We start from the raw sequence: 19,086 nt of genomic DNA, 5'->3' as shown, positions 1-19,086 counted from the left end.
GGGGCGCACAGGCCACAGTCACGGAGGCGGCTGCCTCCCCAGCCCTCGCCCCAGGCGGGGCCTCCTGCCGTGTAGGGAGTGTGTCCTCCTTACGGAATTCCCGAGTGGGACTGACCTTCAGTGATCTTCGTCAGCCACCCTTTTCATCAAAATTAAGTTCCTTTCATTGCTTTCTTTCAAAAAAGCACCAACTGCTCATTAGAGAAAAATTAAAAAACACAGACAAGTGAAAAGAAGAAATGGCAAAATGCCCACAATCTCACCTACCTGAAAAGTCAGCAGTAACACTGGGTTAGGTCATGAAAGTGCCCCCCTCGATAAATGCAGACATTTTTCTTTTACAATTTGTATCTCATTTTATATTCTTACCACCATGTTATGCAATCAGAATGCCCTCCTCAGTCAATACATGTGTATATAGGTTATTATATATAATATAATATACAATTATACATGATATACATATATATTATACACACACAAATGTACCTTTTTCAATCAAAAATGGGATTATCCTGTTTATACTGTTTTTGTGATTTTCCCCCTTTTACCTAACATTTTCTGTGGCTGTAGACACGTTTCTCAGCATCATTTAAATGCCTGCATCCTCTCCTATCACCTGAAGGACTAAGTTTATTTAACCAGTCCCCTGTCACCGAACACAGGTTATTCCAACTTTTTTCTCTATTAATAACAGTGTTGTAATGAACATTCGTGCAGCTAGATACTGGCATAAGTTCCTAATGCTTTTTTTTTTTTGGATCCATTCCCAGAAGTTGAATTGCTTGCAGATTCTTGAATTCCATATGTTAGGAAAGTGAAGCCCAGAGATTGGCCGAAAGTACTAGAAAAAGATTAAAAGATGGGGGGTTGGGGGGTGCACAGCCCAGGACCGGAGCCCAGGGCCATCGGCTTCAGGAGCAGCGCTGTTGGCACTGCACAAGCTGAGGTGGCCAGTTTCCTCTGACAGCTGGTGTCCGAGGACGGGGCCAGCTGTGGGGATGGGGGACACAACTGCTCTAGGGCTTCTTGTAAATGTTAAGGGCTGCTGATTCAGAGGCATCCATGGGAGCTACCCGCCCACTGAGCCTCAGGTCCGGCCGCTCCTTGGCCGTGCACCGCGTGCATCAGACCTGCCAGTGTTCCCTGCTTTACATGCCCCTCTGCACCTTCCTCCCCCCTGCTGGCCACCAGGTGAGTTGGGATGTAAATGCTTTTTGACATCCTATAGGAATTTCCTGGCCCACGATTACCTGGTGCCTACTTCTCACTTAACATCTCTGCCCAGAGGGTACTTGGAGAACAATCCAAAGGCCTCAGAATGGAAACACAAATTGTCATATTTATTAGAGAGAAGGGCGAGGGTCCTCCCAGCCACCATCGCCCACCCCGCCTTCCTAGTACAATTTAAATTTGGCTACCTAGTGGCTGAATCTGTCAGCTAACGAGCTCCCCTCCAAGGAGGGAGGCGGCTGGATTGGGAAGGGGTGCCGGGGCAGGCAGCAGGTGTACAGAGGAACACAGGCAGGGGTGCAGGAGAAAGGGGAGGGTGTGCAGTGGGTCGACAGCACGGTCGGGCTGGGAGGGAGAAGGCGGCGCTTCAGCTCCGCCAGCGAGCTGTGTGGCTTTCAAGAAGCGCTTTCCTACTCTGGTCCTGTTTCTTTATGTAACCAGGGGCCCCAGGCCCGGGGAGCGCTGCTGTCCCTCTCTGCTTTGGCCGCTCTGCTGGTCCCCTCCCTCATTTAGCACACTTGTTCAGTGCCATGGATTTGAGCTTTCCTTTTGTGACTTTTGACAAGCTCTCCAAAGTCAGCTGCAGGTTATTGTGTAATGAAGTTTAAGCTGTCAGGCCAAGGAAATAAAATAATCACATACCTTAAAAAAAGAGATTCAGAGGTTTTCTGAATCTTACAGACGAGCGGCTGATAACTGAGTCTACACTGACGCTGTGGGAAAGCTCTGCGGCAAACTTTGATGCCCTGACACCGGCGTCAGAGCCCTGCAGTCGCCCCTCCTTGGGCAGCAAGCGCCTGTTCCTAGCTGCCTGTGGCCTCTGTGTTTAAAATCTAGGGCGCGTGGGCCTCCAGGAGCAAGGAATGTCCACCTCACGCATACCAGGATACTTCCCTGCTTCTTCATCCTTTCTGCAAGGCCCTTGGGTGGCAGAGACTACAGAGCTGGCAGAGAGGTTACGCCCAGCCTGGCAGCCAAATCAGGTGACCGTGGCTGCGTCAAGAGTTACACAGAAAAGGGCTCTAGGCAGGAAGACCGCCAGGTCTGCCCCGAGGGAGGGTGCGGGAAGCAGCGGCACCTCCCTTCCTCGTCCTCCCTGACTTACTCTATGAGAATCAGCCTATTTGCTCCAGGCCCAGCCTTCCGATGGGTTCTCATGCTCCGGAACGTTCTAGCAGCGTGGAGGCAAGGTGTCTCAGAGGCACACCCATGCACTGGACTTCCTCAGACTGCATTCTCCTCTCGGTGGTGGCTCATCCCCTCCAAGCCTTCTCTTGGTGTTAATTTTAAGCCTTCTCCCGTTTCACATGTTGTTTTGAGGAGGTAGGGGTGGGACCTCACAGCGGGCTTGGCTCCGGGCCTCTGTTTTCCATCAGGAGGGTGCTGGCTGGATCACTGATGGCCTGGAAGCTGGAACTTCAAAGAGAATCCGCTATCTTCTGGCTACAAAAGATTTAGAAGCCAGCACCCAGGGAAATGTTTGATATTTTCCCCTCATTCTTTCCATGGGAATGAAAAGTAAAGGAAGTTTAAAATGATTATTAGTGGAACTGGAAGGTGTGGAGCAGAAAACCCCAGCAGGGTTTTAAAGCAGACCTCTCAGACTGGGAAGAGCACGCAGCTCAGTTCGTGGCTGTGTGACGTCCTGAACACCACAAGGTCTAGAGTCGGGGGGCTGGAGCGTGCTGTCCACCTTGACATTTGCCGAGAAAGTTGCTTCTCCTCCTCCGGACTCAGTTTCCCTGTCTGTTACCTGCCCTGCCCACCTCCAAGGGTTCAGGGATGATCTAATGAGAGAAAGGATGCGAACATGCTTTGGGAAGAAGGCTCAGGAGCTACATACATGGAAGGGATGACTGTTTGTGTTCCTAAGTGGACTTGTCCCTTTGCCATCACCGCTGGAGAGCTGTTTGGACCATAAATATTTGGCCTCTGAACTTTCACTCCGGACTGGAGCAGCTGTGGGTGGCAGGAATGCGGGGAGGGAGGAACATCAGAGTTAGCAAGCATGGGCCTCAGTCTAGGAGCTGGCCAGGTTTCTAGGGGAAAACATCTCAAGTAGCTCTTTGTGGTCATGAAGAATAAATACACTGATGGGATCGTTTTGAAAGTTTTTTGAGTCTGAAGGAAAGCTTTAAGGGACACATCACAACGGACAACAACAGAGTTACTCACTCAGCGAAGCTGCACGGGTCCACATGAAAGGGAGAAGAGAAGTTATCTAAATAATTCAGCCCTCCTCTCTCTTCCAGCACGTACACACGTGCACACGTGCACAGATGATTTCATCCACGGTGACTCAGAGAGCGATGTTAAGACCTCCCTCTTTGCACCTAGTCAGAGCCTTCCTGGTCTTCAAAGTTCTTCCCAATTTCCTTGTCATCTTATAACCTGTGTCAAGCACAGTCTGGCTCATAGTAGGCACTCAGTAAATTTCTGATCACTGACATATCAACCAACCTGGACTATGCTGTTACAGAAATGGTCCCCAGTGAACCATGCGTCTCTGAATCCATGTCCCGCGTGACCTCTTCTACACGGACTCTGGGCTTGGCCACATGACTGGCTTTGGCCGATGGAATCTTAGCAAACGTGATACAAACAGGCTTGAAAAAGCACATCAGAATATGCACACCATGTGAAGGAACCTGGGCTGGGTGGCAGAGACACGTGGCCCGGTCACCAGCCTGCTCCAACCACCAGTCATGTGAGTGAGGCCATTGTAGACCCTCAGCCCCCGTTAAGCCACCAGATGACAGCAGCTAGACAGAGAAAGCAGAAGACTTGTCTCGCTGAGTTCAGCCCGAGTGCTGACCCACAGAATCATAAGAAAGTACGGTTGTAGTTTTAAGTCACTGAACATTGGGTTGGCATGCTATACAGTAATAGATAATCGAGATACTACTTTTTAAAAAATGCATGGACATGTGAAGACCAGGAATGGTAAGCAGGTTGCATCTCATCTGTCAGCTTTATCTGGGTGGCAGTGTTCTCCTGCAAGGCTACGCTGAGAAGACTTTAAGGGCAACTTAACGGAAAAGAAAGCCAAGACCCTAGTACCGTGTGCAAAGAACACAGGTGGGAGTAGTGGCAACATGGCTGCCTTACATTTGCCGTCTCTGTCCCGGATTATCAGTCAGGGGTCAATGAGTAAGGAAAACAGAATCATCCACGCAAAAAGTTAAGTGGGCCAACTGGAAAAGGGGTTTCCCAATGAATTAGGTAACATTTCCTCGGAACAGTGATGGTGAAGGCAGAACTCCTTGGGTGAACTCAACCAGACATCATTTATGTCACTGGAAAACGCAGTTCTGTGACTGAGGAAACCCTCAATTTGGGACCCTAGCTGGCGACTCGGGCTTGCCTGGGGGCAGTGTACAAGTGGCTTTACGACGGCCCCAGATCTCACCACAGGTCCAGAGGCCAGGTCTTGTTGGCACATCCAGAGCCGACTGGGCTCTTGAGAACAGACCTGCAAGAACCACACTCAAGAGATACTGACAGCAAAACAAAATGTGAGGACTTCCTAGGGGAACAGCAGCTCTTATCTGCTCCCCAGACTGAACTAGTCATCAGAAAGGCTCGGTTCCACAAAGAGGATGGAATGTGAGGGAAGGAAGTGGGAAGGTTCAGAGGGGACGTTTCACACGAGTCAGGAATAGCAGATAAAGCATGTCTGTGTCTGACAGCAGTGCCCTCTCCCAGCAGCGGGAGGAGAGCTCAGGTCCAGTGCTTCTCTCCCTGGAGAATAACCAGAGGCACTCGGACCACTTGCAGACACCGATTCTTCTCCCAGCACCTCTGCAGATCCCGCTCCTTCTGGGAGACACGTGCCCTCAGACACGTTAATATAACTGATTAGGCCACTGGCACTTTTCTGTTCAGGAGCACTTTCTGGGGATCCCACCTTAGTTAGAGTTTGTTTTCCCAAGTTCCTAACTATCCATCACCACCTTGATTCAGAAGGCATCTTATCCCTTCAAAGATTTCTCTGTAATGCATTGATTTTGCCCATCCATCCATCCATCCATCCATTCTTTGTTTCACCTATTTATTCTGTAAATACTTAATATACACTCAGGTGCTGGGAGATACAAAGAGGAATAAGGCATGGACCCTTCAAGGAGCCTCAAGGATGAGAAAGGAGACAGGAGTCTCAGTGGGAGACCAAGACAAGTCCAGGGAAGAAAGACACGAGGATACTCTGACCAAGACTGAGCAGAGGTGATGGGGAAGATGGGGCAGATATCAGAGAAAGAAAGTGTTATGCAGGGAAAATGGATGGTGACTGCCTCACGGGCAGGCGGGGGGAGGAGGAGGAGACCAGGATGGTAACGATGACTGTTAACTGCAGAGGACTGATTAGTGCCATCGTCATCACTGTTAATAGCTGGTGTTTACTGAGCACGTCTGCCATGCCAGGTACTATTCTAAACCCTTTATATGCACAGCTTCATGTAAGCCGCACAATCCAGCAAGACAAGGACTGTCCTGACGTTCATGGTGACAAGGTGGAGGCACAGAAAGATAAGTAACTTGCCCAAGGTGGCGCAGCGAGTGTGTGTCGGGGCAGGCTGACCCTCAGGCGTCCGGTTCGGTGTCTAGGTGTGTGCCTTCCACAAAGGTAGGGAATATAGGAGGAAGATACGTGGGAAAGTTCTAGAAACGTGCAGGCTGGGAGGCCTGGGACCATCCCAGTGGCGGCTCCAGTGGGGAGGTGTGTGTGGGATGGAGACAAGGAGGGCGTCTGTGCTGGAAACACCAGCCTAGGAGCGGTCAGTGTCCACACGTGGCGGTGGACGCCACGGGTCTGGCGGGGAGTGTCAAGGCCAGGGCTGAGGTCAGGACCTGGGACAGGACCCAGGAGTCAGGTGGCATTTGGAGGAAGAGGAACCTGGTGGGGAGGATGGAAATGAATGATTACAGAGTCTGGATCTCAGCCAGGAACAGGGGGCGTCATAAAGACGCGATGATCCAGTGAGTCACGAGCCACCAGGGAGCAAATGAGTGAGGCCTGAGAGCGGCCAGTAGACTGGACATGAGGAGGTGTGACAACCAGTGACCCTGACGAGCACAGCTTCAGTGGCATGAACTCCAGCTTTCAAAGCACCTGGGTCAGCGGTCCTCAGACTCCAGTGCAGAAGCCCCTCCCAGCCGTTCATTAAAACACAGATGCCCCAGGCCTCCGCCAGAGACTTAGATCCAAAAGGCCTGCATGCAGGTCCCCGAATCTGAATTTTTACCAGGCCCCCCCTCTCCCTCCCTCTCTCCCAGCAGGTGATTCTTGACATGGTTGGTTCACAAACCATTTTTTGATAAGCACCGCCCTGAAGACACAAGCGTGTCCCTTCCCACCTGCCCCGGGTTCTGGCTTCCTGTTAAATGACCAGCACTGTGAGTGACCACCCTTTTCGGTCCAACCTACCCCCAGGGGCTTTGCCCCCCAGGCCCCCGGGATACAAATCCTATTTCAAAACTATCATTAGCAAAACATGAATGCATACTACAGACACACACACATTCATGTGCGGACCCAGAACAGGAGCGAGAGAAACATTTATCTCAGTGACAAACACAAGCAAATAACTACAAACACACGCGACTAATTCAATGAGAGAGAGGAGGAAACTAGAACAATAAAAAAGGCGAAGCTCAGCTGAGCCAAGTACGACCAAGGAGAGTCTGTAAACGAGGTCCTTGACGTTTATATTTACTCTTGGGGGAAAAGTGCCAAAGAAACACAGAGCAAGGGGTAACAAATGCGGCTTGGAGGATGCGGTTAAGGCATCCTTGAGACAGTGACACCTGAGTGAGGCCTTGAAGGGTGAAAAGGAGTTCACAGGCGGAGAAAGGGAACAGAATTCCAGGGGAGGAACAGCAAGCGCGACAGTAGGGAGGCAGGCAGAGGGAAGGGCTCGCAGGAAGGGTTAGATTAGTGCGGCTGGGATGGAGGAAACAGGCCGGAGGGAGGGAGAGCAGAGGGAGTAACGGTGAACTTGGGCGGAAAGCTGCACTGGGCCACCCTCTGGAGGGTCTCTGATGCTAAGGAATTTGCACTTGATCTTGGAAGAAACGGAGAGCCTGTGTGGTTTTTAAGTAGGGGCTCTGGTTTTTGTTTTCTGGAGCTGAGGATGTCACAGTGAGGAGGCTGGCCGGGGTCTTCCCTTCAGTCTACCTGGGCGTCCAGGAGAAGGAAGATCTCTGGTAGAGACGGTCCTGAACTCGCGTGGTACTTGCAGACCTGGCTTTAGAGTTTGCTTCCTCTAAGCTGTGGAACCTACAGGCTATCATCTGAGAAATAAACCCTGGGGAATGGGGAGGGAGAGAAAGGAGTGGGGGAGAAATAACCCTTAACCCCAGTTCGCATCTCCTTGTCCAAACATGGGTTTAAAATCATCATGAAAAATCCAGTTTAGTTTTCAGGGTGGGCCAAGGGAGGAGAACCAAAAAAGACCAAAGAACAACAAAGTAGGAAAAACAAGCAGAGGAGGAAGGAATATAAAAACAGGAAATCAGCAGGCAGCCGTCCCCATGAGCTCCCTGGCCAAGGCCCCAGGGGCTGACTTTCGGGAGGCACAGGGTAGGGAGGGGCGGCTGGGGTACAGCTCTTTGCTCGCAGCCGTGGGCACCAGAGCAGGCCAGCGCATGGGGCCAATGCCAGGCACACCTGGGAAATTTCAAAAATTATTTCTACATGGGCTGGGGGAGGGGCAGTCTCAAAGCTGCGGGACTGGGCCTGGGGGACGAGTAGGAGGCAGCCGCTAATGCCAGGTGGGAAACTGAGCCCTTGGTCTGGGTCCCTGTGGCTCTGGGCAACGGCGTCTGCCTCTCGAGGCCTGTTTGCTTGCCTGGGACCTAGCGGGGTTGGCCAAGCCCCTGTGCACGCGGCCAACAGGCTTGTTACACGCAGCTGCACGCTGGCAGGAGCCCAGGAAGAAAGCGGGCTTTATTTTTCTAATCTACACCAAAACATTGTTCTGCCAGCCAAACCCAGGGCCCACGGAACTGTGACCACTTAGGGAGGCGCTTGTCTCATTCATACACAGGCGTTTCACGGGCTGGTGCGGCCCTGAAACGGGGGGCAGGGTGGGGGCTGGAGGTGCAGTGGGCTAGGTTGGAAAAATCGGCGGGGACTACCCCCTGGAGAGTCTCGGATCCGTGCCAGGGGGCTCGGCCTTGGTCCTGGAGGAAATGGGAGGTAAATTTGCTAGAGCCCGCTGGCCCTCCCCTCTTCCTGGCCTCACTCAGTGGAGGGGCTCTGCGGTGACGTCCCTCGCCTCCCAGCGAGGGCGGGGCCAGGGGGTGAGCACTGGGTTTCAGCACGACCTTGCTTATGTTCTTTGTGATGCGAGGAGCTGAAAGCTCCAGTACCCATGTGCGACCCCGCCTGGACCCACGTGCCTGGCCCCAAGCTGCCGGCAGGGCCCAGCCCCACGGCCCGGAACGCGAGGGAGTTAACGCCCATGGGGCGGTCTATGCCGGTGGGAGACCCGAGGCAGGGAGGAAGCAACGCGGGGGCTCCCACTCCTCTCCCGGCCTGGCCCCACGAGGGCGGCGCTCGCCGGGGACACGGTGCGCGCGAGGCTGCGCCGGCCTTTCCACTCGGCGGCCGCGGCCGCTCAGGGACGCACTGCTCTGCTCTTTTCTCCGCTCGCGTCCTCTTTCTCTCAGTCTCGCCGTGGGACCAACACCCCTCCCCACGAAGCTCGAGCGCGTGAGCCCTGCCTCCTGTCTCCCAGGGAGAGCGCGGCGGCGAGGCCCGGCAGCAACCGGCGCCGCCGCCGCCCCGCTGGCCCGGGCAGGTGGGGGTGCGCCCCCTCGTGCGCCGCCGGGACACACCGGCACCTGTCCCGGCCATCAGCGCGGCCGGGACGGCGCGGAGTCGGACGGGGACTCCGGCCCCAGCCCGTCCCGCAGCAGCGCCGGGCGCAGACTTGGGCGGTGACTTAGCTCTAAGTCTGCGTCCTCTCGTGCGAGGTGGAGGTGATAAGCTTACTCCGCGGGGTTGGCGGCGACGAGGCGAACCGCGACGAGGTGCGCGGGACACCCAGCACCCGGCCGGGCACGCAGGTCGAGCCCGGACAGCGCTGCTCGGCTGCAGTGATCAGGAGAACCGAGGACGACGCACCTTGGGGGCGCCGAGTCGGCGTCCGCGGACACGGGCCTGCCCGGGGCGCCGAGGTGGGGCTGGAAGACTCTCCAGCCCTGGCCCTGAGCTGCGGGCTCTCTGCTGCTTGAACGTGGGGAGTGACATGGGGGCTAACCCAGGCCCCCCGCGTTCACTTCTCCCACAGGCCGCCCACCCTGACCTCGGGCCGGACACGCTCCCCCTCACCCCTGAGCACTGCTTCCGCTGCGGCTCCTGCCCCTTGTCACCCTCAGAGAGGACAAGCCTCTGGCCTGGCCCGCTTCCACTCTGGCTTTGGTCTTGGAGACTGAAGGCGCGACCTGGTGGGGGGGGGGGGAGGTAAGGTCCAGCCCCAGCCTCTGGTGCCAGCTGAGAGGTCAGCAGCTCAGCCTCAAGGTCACTGTCACATTTGCTCGGCAGCGCTTCTGCTCCCCTGCCGAGTGGTGACAGCCCGCTGGCGGGGCGGGGCGGGGCTGGAGGGGGAGAGAAGGGGGCGGGGCTTCTGCACCCCCCCACCCCCGCACCGTGTCTCCACACCTGCCCTACGTCTGAAGCTGAGCGCTCAGGTTTGAAGAAACTGAGGCAGGCTTGGCGATGCGCTGCCATAAATTCGGTTTTGTTCTGTCTCGTGTGCTGATGATGGGGCACATAGAAAGAGCCAGAAAGACACAGAAGAAACTTGGTGGAGCAAAGACCCAGAGGAACTCTGGGAGGGGCTGGAGGCTCTGGAACCCGGGACCAGGTGACTGTTCTCTGACCCCAGTGGGAGGAGAAGGGGGGAGCAGACATAACTGAGTTTGTGGGAGGGAACTTGGAAGGAATTCCACGCCGCCTGGTCTCAGCTTCCTCTGGGACCGAGGAGGCCAAGCTCTCTGCTGAGAGGGGAGTGCAAGGAAGGATGGAATTAGAGGGTGGTGGGGAAGACCCGGAGCAGGCGTTGTGGGGAAGGGACGGTATGCTATCCAGAGACACAGCAAAGATGGCTCAGAGGCACCAAAGACTGAAGTTACGCTTTCCTCCGCAGCCGCATCCAGCGGCAGAGGCCACCCAGCGGTCCCAGGCCCTCAGTCCCCGCGGGCCGACGGCCTCCTCGCCCCTCCGGGTCAGGTGACCGGCTTTGAGGGCAGCTCGGGTGCTCAGGAGCAGAGGGCCAGGTGGGCAGCCCTGCTTCTCTGACAGGGATGGATCTCCCGGTGCCCAGGGTCCCAGGGGCGGCACACAGGACGGAGTCAAGTCAGGGCGGCGCCACCCCTCGCCTGGAGCACACAGGCGCTCTAACACGAGGACCTGGGGGGGGGGGGGAGGCAGAGCCCCGCGGTAGAGCACGTGCTCAGCATGCCGTAGGTCGTGGGCTCACGCCCCAGCGCCTCCCTTACACATAAGTAAATAAATACCTCACTTCCTCCCTCCAAAAATAAATTAAAAAAAATAAACCAAAAATTAAAAAAAAACCCGCTAGGCCCTAGACCCCAGCTTGTCAAACACTGCTCAGGGGACGTTACCCACCTCCTCTCCTAGGACCAACGCCACACCACCTAGGCCAGCTGTCAGAGGTTCTACTGATTGATGTAGAACTGTTTCCGCAGATGAGTTGTTTCCTAAAACTCCCCATGGGGGTGGGTGGAGAGGGCCAGGGACCAGGGTGAATTGGGAATGTTTCCTGGCAGAGAATTTACTGGCTGAGCAACTGAACTGGGGCCACTTACTGTCCTTCTCTGTAAAGTGGCTCAGTGCTCGGCCCTGGCCACCTTCTCACAGACCACGAGCACACAGATGTCAACCAAGGGGTCAGCCTTCTCGGAGAGATGAGCCAGGTTAATTCACTGTGTTCTCACCTTTTTAAAACCAGTTTGAATTTTGTTGATCTACTTACCTAAAAGGCTAAGGAGCCAAAAACAAAAGCCACACTAACCCCTCCCCCAACCCAACACACACCCCCGACCTGAGCTCCGTCTTCTATCCCCAGACTCTGCCATTCGTCCCTTTTCATTTTGGAAGAGTTGAGACATTTTTCTAGCCTGATCCTTGGTATGTCGCCATCTCGTGGTGGAAGCGGGTAACTGCCATGTATGCTCTTGAAAGTATTCATTATTTCAACCAGCACCGTGTTTACTGCCAGTCCGTTCTCTCAGACGCCGTCATCTCTTGACACTAGAAACAACAGTCTGCCGATGTGGCAGGAACCTTCCCTGGGGAAGGATGATAACTGCCATTCCAGACCCTCCCTAGGAACCCGAGACCTCACTCCCCACTCTATTTGAAACTTCACCGAGAATCTTGGCTGCTGAAAGGAGCCTGGTGGGACAAGGCTGCCTGGGGCTGCAGAATTCACTTCAGGTGCAACAAAACGTGACCTCTTCCAGTGGAGGGGACTTCCCGCCCCTGCACAGCAGTGGTTCTCGGCTCTGCTGCACACCAGAATCAGCCGGGGGCTTTTAAAGCAGCCATGCCCAGGTCTCACTCCCAGAGGTCCCGACCTAATAGTTCAGGGGTGAGGCACTGGCACTTTTTAAGCTCTCCAGGCGATTCCAATGTGCAGTCAGGACTGAAGGATGCTGTAAAACCTGGTAAGCAGGGCCAGACATCACCCTTTTACCGCTGCAACACCTGGGAGAATTTCTCCCCCACATACACACGCCTTCCTCACCGCCCCCCTCAGACGGAAACTGCGAGCTGCGTGGACCCACCGTCTAAGAGTTTCGGCGGTCTCTCACAGTACAAGGAACATTTCCCAAGTTTCCGGTGGGAGGCGTGGGGTCTGTGAGAAGCTCCACAAGCTGCTATTAAAGGGTGTATGACCAACAGGCCCCTTTTCTTACTCTCGGCCAGACTAAGGAAGCAGATTTGAAAGTAGAATTTAGGAGGGGAGGAGTTGAGCATAGAAGCCTATTCTGGTCACCAAAAGAATGCAAAGTAAAATTTCAAGGGGCAGCCTTGCAAAGTGCAGGAGGTCAGGGGAAAAGGTTTTCCTTTCCCCTTAAGGGTCTAAAGCTGGTCTATGCTACCCTGGGAGCTGACGCTTGTCTTTGGGAGGGGGCTGTGTGCACCAACGGTTAGTCCAGGGATAGCTGAAGAACGAAGGGGTCCACTTTCAATTCACGTTGGTGGGAGCCCTTAAGGAGGACCAGGCATGGGGGGCCCCCCCACCCCCCACAGCTTATCTGGTTCTGAAGGACCTGGAGAGACCAAGTGCACCTTGGACCGTCCTGCTGAGCCACTCTGGACGGACTCAGTAAGACCTGGCTCTGCGCCCTCCCGGGAAGCTGGGTCAGGGTGGGATCCTGTGCGGCAGACCGGTCAGATGTAGAAGCCTTTAAACACAGGAGGGGATGCACACCCCAGAGTGGGGAGGTTTGAAAAGGGAGGCTGTCTCTCCAGAAGAGAAGGCAGATAAAAGGTCAAGGGACTAAGACTAGGTTCTGGAGAACCCCACCCAGAGTTTCCTCCTGTGAAGACTTTAATCTCCTGGACGCTTTTCCAGGAGAAATGGCACTGACGGCTGTTTAAAATTCTTTCCCTTGTGTGTTGCAACTTTAATTCTTCCAACCTCTAGTAAAGTCTGAAAGATTTATTTCTTCACATGTGTGTGATAATACCGTGAAGGAGAGACGCGGCACCTACGCCCTCCCCTGCACGCAGGTCAGCATTCAGGAAGCACCGGGACGCCGCGGGCAGCTGCCCAGCGGTGACCTGAGTCGGGCACCACACAGAACCCAGAGCCACCAGGAAGAGAGTGGGACTCAGAGGGCGTGGGAGAAGGGAGACAGCCCCCACCTCTCCCCCACATACAGCGGGAGGCGACCTGCGAGAAGGAAGGGAACTATCGCTTAGTCATTACTGAGTTAAAGGGGCAGAGGAGGGCTGTCGGCTGAGAGGGCTGGCCCAGAGGTGGGGTTTTAATTTAATTGCTTTGGGGTAACAGCAGGGCATTCAAGGTGAGACCTCCCACAGACATGAGGACATGTATGGTAAAGAGTAGGCGAAACATTTAAGACCAAAAATAAAAACTGGAGTCGAAGCAGCACGGAGACGTCCCAGGCACAGGAGGATGCGGAGACACACACTAAGTCCTGGTCCTTTATTTCCCATGTGCGGAAACGGAGACCCCAAAGCTCCGGAGTTTCCTGACCTGAGACACATGGCTTGAACCCCCCTCTCCTGACTCTCAGTTCAGGTATTGTTCTTGTTTGCTGTTTTCCCAGGTGTCATCTTGGTCCTGGTCATCTGAACATCGACCCTGGGGAACCCAGCAACCCACACTCTTTCCTTGGGTTTTCCAGTGCTGATGAAAGGTAAGTTTAATTTTCAGGTTTTTAAAAATCAATTATTGTCTTGTTTTGCGTTTAGCAGAGTAACGACCAGTGTTTGTGCGGGCAGAGAAGTAAACCCCTGGGTGGGAGCCCCCCTTTGTTCTCCGCGCGCTCAGACCAGGGCCGCGTGCGCAGAGCGCGCCAAGGGGCCATCTACCAGGGAGCGCCGTGTTGGGCCTTGGAGCTCGGCCGCGGGCCTCCAGCGAAGGGAGTCAGAGAGGAGGCACTTGCCCCTGACCTAGGTGACCAGGCTCTGCAGAGGGGAAACAGAGACCAGGAGCCAAATGAAATGCCCCCGTGAATGGAACTGGCTACGCTGGGACGGCAAAAGGCAGGAGTCAGTGACTCAGCTCTGGCTCAGACGTCTCCCTCTCCCTCTAAAAGGACTGATGTTTACAAAGCCATTTTATCAACCGGATTTTGGGGTCTGGTGGCATTTTTGCTGCCAGCCACAGGGCCTAGCAAACAGAGACCTCTGTCGGCGCTCAAGTATCATCTCTTCTGCATTAAATGAGAAGGCACTTCAAGTGGTGACTCGTGGCCTCCCAGCAGCCTTGGCCACACTCATTTCCCAGTGTGTCCTGAGGTCAGAGGGGCTGGCCCTCCCCGGATGCTCTGTTCCCCAGGGTTGAGCCTCACTTGTCCGTGAGGAGGTGGGACGGCACAGAAACGAGTTCCAGGCGGCGTTCAGACTTGCCCGGGCCCCCTGAGTGGTGTGTTCACAGCAATAGGACCCAAACTGGAAGCTGGCAAGAAAGCTTCTGTGGTCTGGATGGTCTGCACTGGGTCACCCTTGCGCCCGGGACCCTCTGAAAAGCTTGGAGACACGATGTTTATTTATCCTGAGACAGAAAGCCAAGAAAACACAGCGGAAGAAGGCCTGTCCCTTCGTCATCAGGGTGAGCCAGACAAGGAAATCTCTCCAACCACGAGACAAAACCGCACTTGAAGTGCACACTATCTTCTTGTCCCCCCCAGTCCTCAGTCCCAGGTCAGTGGTCCAATCATTGGCACCTCTCTTCTCAAGGGATGATTGCTTTTCTCTTTAATTAATCTTTATTTTTAATGAAAAAAAATCCCTTTTTATGTTCACTATTATGTATCTATAAATAATCATACTGGGATTTGTTTGGGATTTCCTTAAACCTATAGATCAGCTGGGTAAGTGTGACATTTGCACTATAATGCATATGAAGAGAACGTGCCTCCCCGTTCACAGGTGTTCTCCGCTTACTGCCTTCAGTGTCAGTCAGCAGCTTTACCACAGAGACCTGCACACACTCGTCGGTGTTACAGCCGAGCTCACCACGTTCTTTTTAGAGCTATTGTAGGGGTTCATGCTTTTGACTTCTTGAAGACATTTTGGATGTTCTGGATGTCAGTTTCTAATTGTTCATTTGTAGGTAGAGAGAAGTGGTTGATTTCTGTATGGTGACCTCTTCCACGACTTTACTAAACACACTTCGTTCTTGAAGTGTTTTTTACCGGATTCCTTGGGGTTTTCTGTGCAGACAACAGTGCCATCTGTGACGGGGCAGTCCTGTCTCCTCCTTCCCACCTGAACGCCTTTCGCACCTTGTCCTGTCACTTGCGGGGCTTCCCGGTAGAGTGCGAAGCAGCTGACAGGGCAGGACGTGAGGCCGGTCCGCCTGGGGTGGTGTGAGCCGGCTGCCTCCTGGGGCTCCTTAGGGTAAACACACCTCAAGAGAAGACGCTTTGTGTCCCGCAGGCATGCAGGCATGCGGAGGGCCCTGCGGGGTGGGGGTGGGGGGGCGCGGGAGCCACCAGGCTCCAGGCGCACAGAGCCGGCTAGCGCCCCCGGCTCCACACACAGTAGCATCCATCACACTCTGCTTCTGCATTTGCTTGAATTTTTTTCATTATAAAAATAATAAATAAAACAGCCTTCCACATGCCCCCCCCCCGCTGCCGTTTTCTACTCCATCACGTAGGTTTATTTTTTTCTAAACTATTATTTGAAGTTACCTTGTTGACTGGTGTATCTTCTGCCTCCTCCCAGAAGAACACAAGCGCCATGAGAACAGGACGGACCTGAGCCAGGCTCACCCCTTTACCCCTGTAGCTAAACCAGCTCACAGCAACGGGCTTCGTGGCATCTCACAGCCAACGCGGCTCATCCAGCAGCTGCTGTGCTGCGGTTGAGGGGCGCTTTATTTCTGATATTATTGAAAGAATAAGATCTCAGCCTTATTTTTCTGTCTCAAAGGGATCCCAGCTCTTCACATTCGTGTCCCAGCTCTTTTCTCCTGGGATGGACAGCAGGACGCTGATGGGTGCAGAGACGACACCCCGTCCAGCAGTGCTTCACAGCCATCTCGTGGCCCACAGGCCTGGGTATCTGCCACGTCGAAAAGCCACAAAACCCAGCACTTTAGTTTGACCTACTGTTAGTTTCCCCTGTGAGGCTGTTCATTTCAAAACCTCTGGGCTTTTCTGGGCTCCATCTTCCTCACGCTGTTTCAAGGCTATAAACCAGGAACAGGTGGTGTGCACTATAAACCCGCATCACCAGCTTCCCGTGAGTCCTCAGCGTCAGTCGGCTTCCCCGTGCCGTGAAGGGGCTGCGCGATTCAGAACAAGGATGCCTCTCTTTCAAAGTTTAGGTCCTTAAAAGGGAAAACACAGTTGACATTTCTCACCTGTTTCTTGTGCTTAAAACTAATCTACTCGTCTGTCTCATTTATTTTATCTTTTTGGTTGTGGCTTTGAGGACTTGTGGTATTAGAAAAATCATTTGCAGATAAAGAAAGCGCCCGTGTTCACAACAGTTGCTGTCTGGTCTTTCTGAAATCTGTCCTGTGGCCACTTGGAGGTGACACTTAGAGACAAGCACATTTGTATTCATCAGGGTTGGTCCTCAGAGTGCATTCCAGGTGCTTCAGGGTAGGGCCGTGCCCTCATCCTGCACAGGAGAGGGCAGCTGGGGTGGCCTCCGGGCCCTGGCTTCCAAAGATCTCGACTCCATCCCTAAGCTCCTCCCCATCTGTCCTAGGCACTCATGTTCCTTTTCAGATACTCAACGGTTCAGAGCTCAGGAGTCCCCATTCCAGACTTAATCATGCAAAACATGCCTTTTCATGCCTTACGATGGGGCATGCACGCGCTCCAGGATGGACTGCAGGGCCAGAGTGCTTCAGCACAAGGTGAGGCCATCAAGCAGCGCTGAGTTCTGGAGCCGTGAGCGTCCATGTGGCCTGCTTGGAGGCTTGGAAACTAAATTTATACTGCAATGTGCAGTATTTTTAAGACAGAGGAAAATACGTTTTTATTCATTATGCATTCAGCAAACACTCCCTGAGCGGCGGCCATGGGCCAGATGCCGTAAGAAGCGCTGAGATGCGCGGCTCTCGCCGCGTAGCTCCTGACCCAGCAGACCTGGTGCAGAAACCCCCACTCTGAGGCTAGTGCTTCGTGCTCAGGGCGAGTCTTGCACGTCCTTCTCAGGATGAGTTTATGGCCAAGACTTAAGACGGTGATGCACTCTCTGGAGCTATTTCTTTGTGCTGGGGGGGGGGTGTGGGGCGTCTCCCATGTGTGACATTATCCCCTTTAATCCTGACGAGAACTGAGGTGGGTGTTATCGTTCTAACAGAGGAGCAACTGAAGCTTGGAGGGCTGAGACAAGCGTTACCGTCTGGCAAGTGGCAAGGCTGGCGTTTAGCGTCTTCGATCACCGACCGCGGGCACGTACACTGGACTCTGCGTGTTATCTGCCCTTTAGACAGGGCTGCGTGCTGATTTGGACACTAGAGGGCGCTAAGAGAGTAAAGCAATGAGAAGACGGCCTCTGGGCCACCTCTCTGAACGGCCACAACTCACCAGTCTTCCCAGCTCACCTCTGAAGGCGGATTAGCAACAGGCACCGTGCTGAGAAGGCAGGTCGGGACCCACCACGCGTTCCGGCTGCAGGAACGGGCGAGGAGCACTTAGGATTCATCTTCCATGCAAAGCACTCAGCCCGCTGCTTTTCACCCAGAGAAGGGAAGGTATGTGGACTTTAATCGGGTGTCTGTGCTCAGTCACCTCGCACGACTCGCTCGCTTCTGCTCATCCCAGAGCTGATTCCAAACCAGGGCTACTGTGCAAGCGGCTGCTGGAAACTGGTCCAAGTGAGCACAGCCCAGTCCACCGGGGGCTGCAGACACGCTCCCAGCACGTCCCCCCCAAGCCCATTTATTCCAGCTCCCAGAGCACTGGCAGCATCGCAAAGCGCTGCTCCACCGGCATGACGCCCTCCTGAGGGCGCTCCGGGAGGAGGAAGGGCTCCGGCCCCTGCAGGACTCTCCCTCCACCAAGGGGAGGCGCACTCGCCAGGGTCGGCGCAGCTGGAAACAAGTGTAAGGCAGCGCTCCCTGTTGTTTCCGCCCTTCCCTCCTCCGAGCTTTGCCCTCGATGTCTAGGCAGCTTTCCCAGCACGCTGACAACTCAGAAGGAGCAGGACGTGTAGGTGAAGACTGCTGGAAGAAGCTAGGTCACGTCTTCAGGAAAGTATTTTAAAATAATCAGTGACCGGCTTGTCTCCAAAAAGTACTTCCTGTGTGGTTCAGCCCCATGTGGCAAAAACCAAGCAGAGCCTTTTTCAACCCGGTCCCACCCTGGGCTGATGCAGTAGTAGGCAAGACCCAGGCTCTGGACGTGGGGCTGGCCAGCAGCTCAGGTTCCCTCCAGTCTAACAGGCTGTGGACCAAGCGAGCTGACGTTCAGGGAGACTTCCCTCCCGGATGCACAGCACGGCAGGACTGGGAGGCAACGTGGCCCTCATTCCACATTTAGGGAGGGGCAGCCAGCAATTTTTTTTTTTAAGTAGGGAAGTTACACAAACAGAACTCTGCTCTAGTAAGATGGGTTTGGTGGCACGCTGGGGAATGGACTCAAGGGGAGATTGGAGACAGGGTCCTGGGAGGAGGGGGTACGCATGTACGTAGGCGTGTGGAGAGGGAAGGAGTGACTAAGAAGCATTTCAGGGCTGGAACGAACAGCTCTGAGTTACTGCCTGAATGTGGGGACGGGGAGAGGAAGCTATAAATACGACCACCTCTTGGGCCCTGGGCATTCACCAAGTGCAAGTTAGTAAGCATTTCACAGGACTTAACTCACCCAATTCTGGCAAATTGTATGAGGCAGGAATTACCATCCCCCTTTCCTGGGACAGGAAACTGAGGCACAGAGAGGCTAAGTCATGTGTCAAATTCATGAGGATTTGAGCCCAGGTTGTCAAACCCCAGAGCCTCCACTCTCCACGTGCCACACAGTCTCCTGTCTAGTCTGGGGGACGTGGGACATGGTGGCGTCACTGGCTGGGACAGGAAGTCAGGAAGAGCAGTGTGCGTGTGTGTATCAGTGCAGAGGGAGGGGCAGACACGGTGGCGCTTGGGGTACGTGTGGAATTTGGAG

Source organism: Camelus bactrianus, chromosome 27 (assembly GCF_048773025.1).
Source record: "Camelus bactrianus isolate YW-2024 breed Bactrian camel chromosome 27, ASM4877302v1, whole genome shotgun sequence".
Lineage (NCBI taxonomy): Eukaryota > Metazoa > Chordata > Mammalia > Artiodactyla > Camelidae > Camelus > Camelus bactrianus.
Note: the sequence above shows the minus strand (reverse complement) of the source record.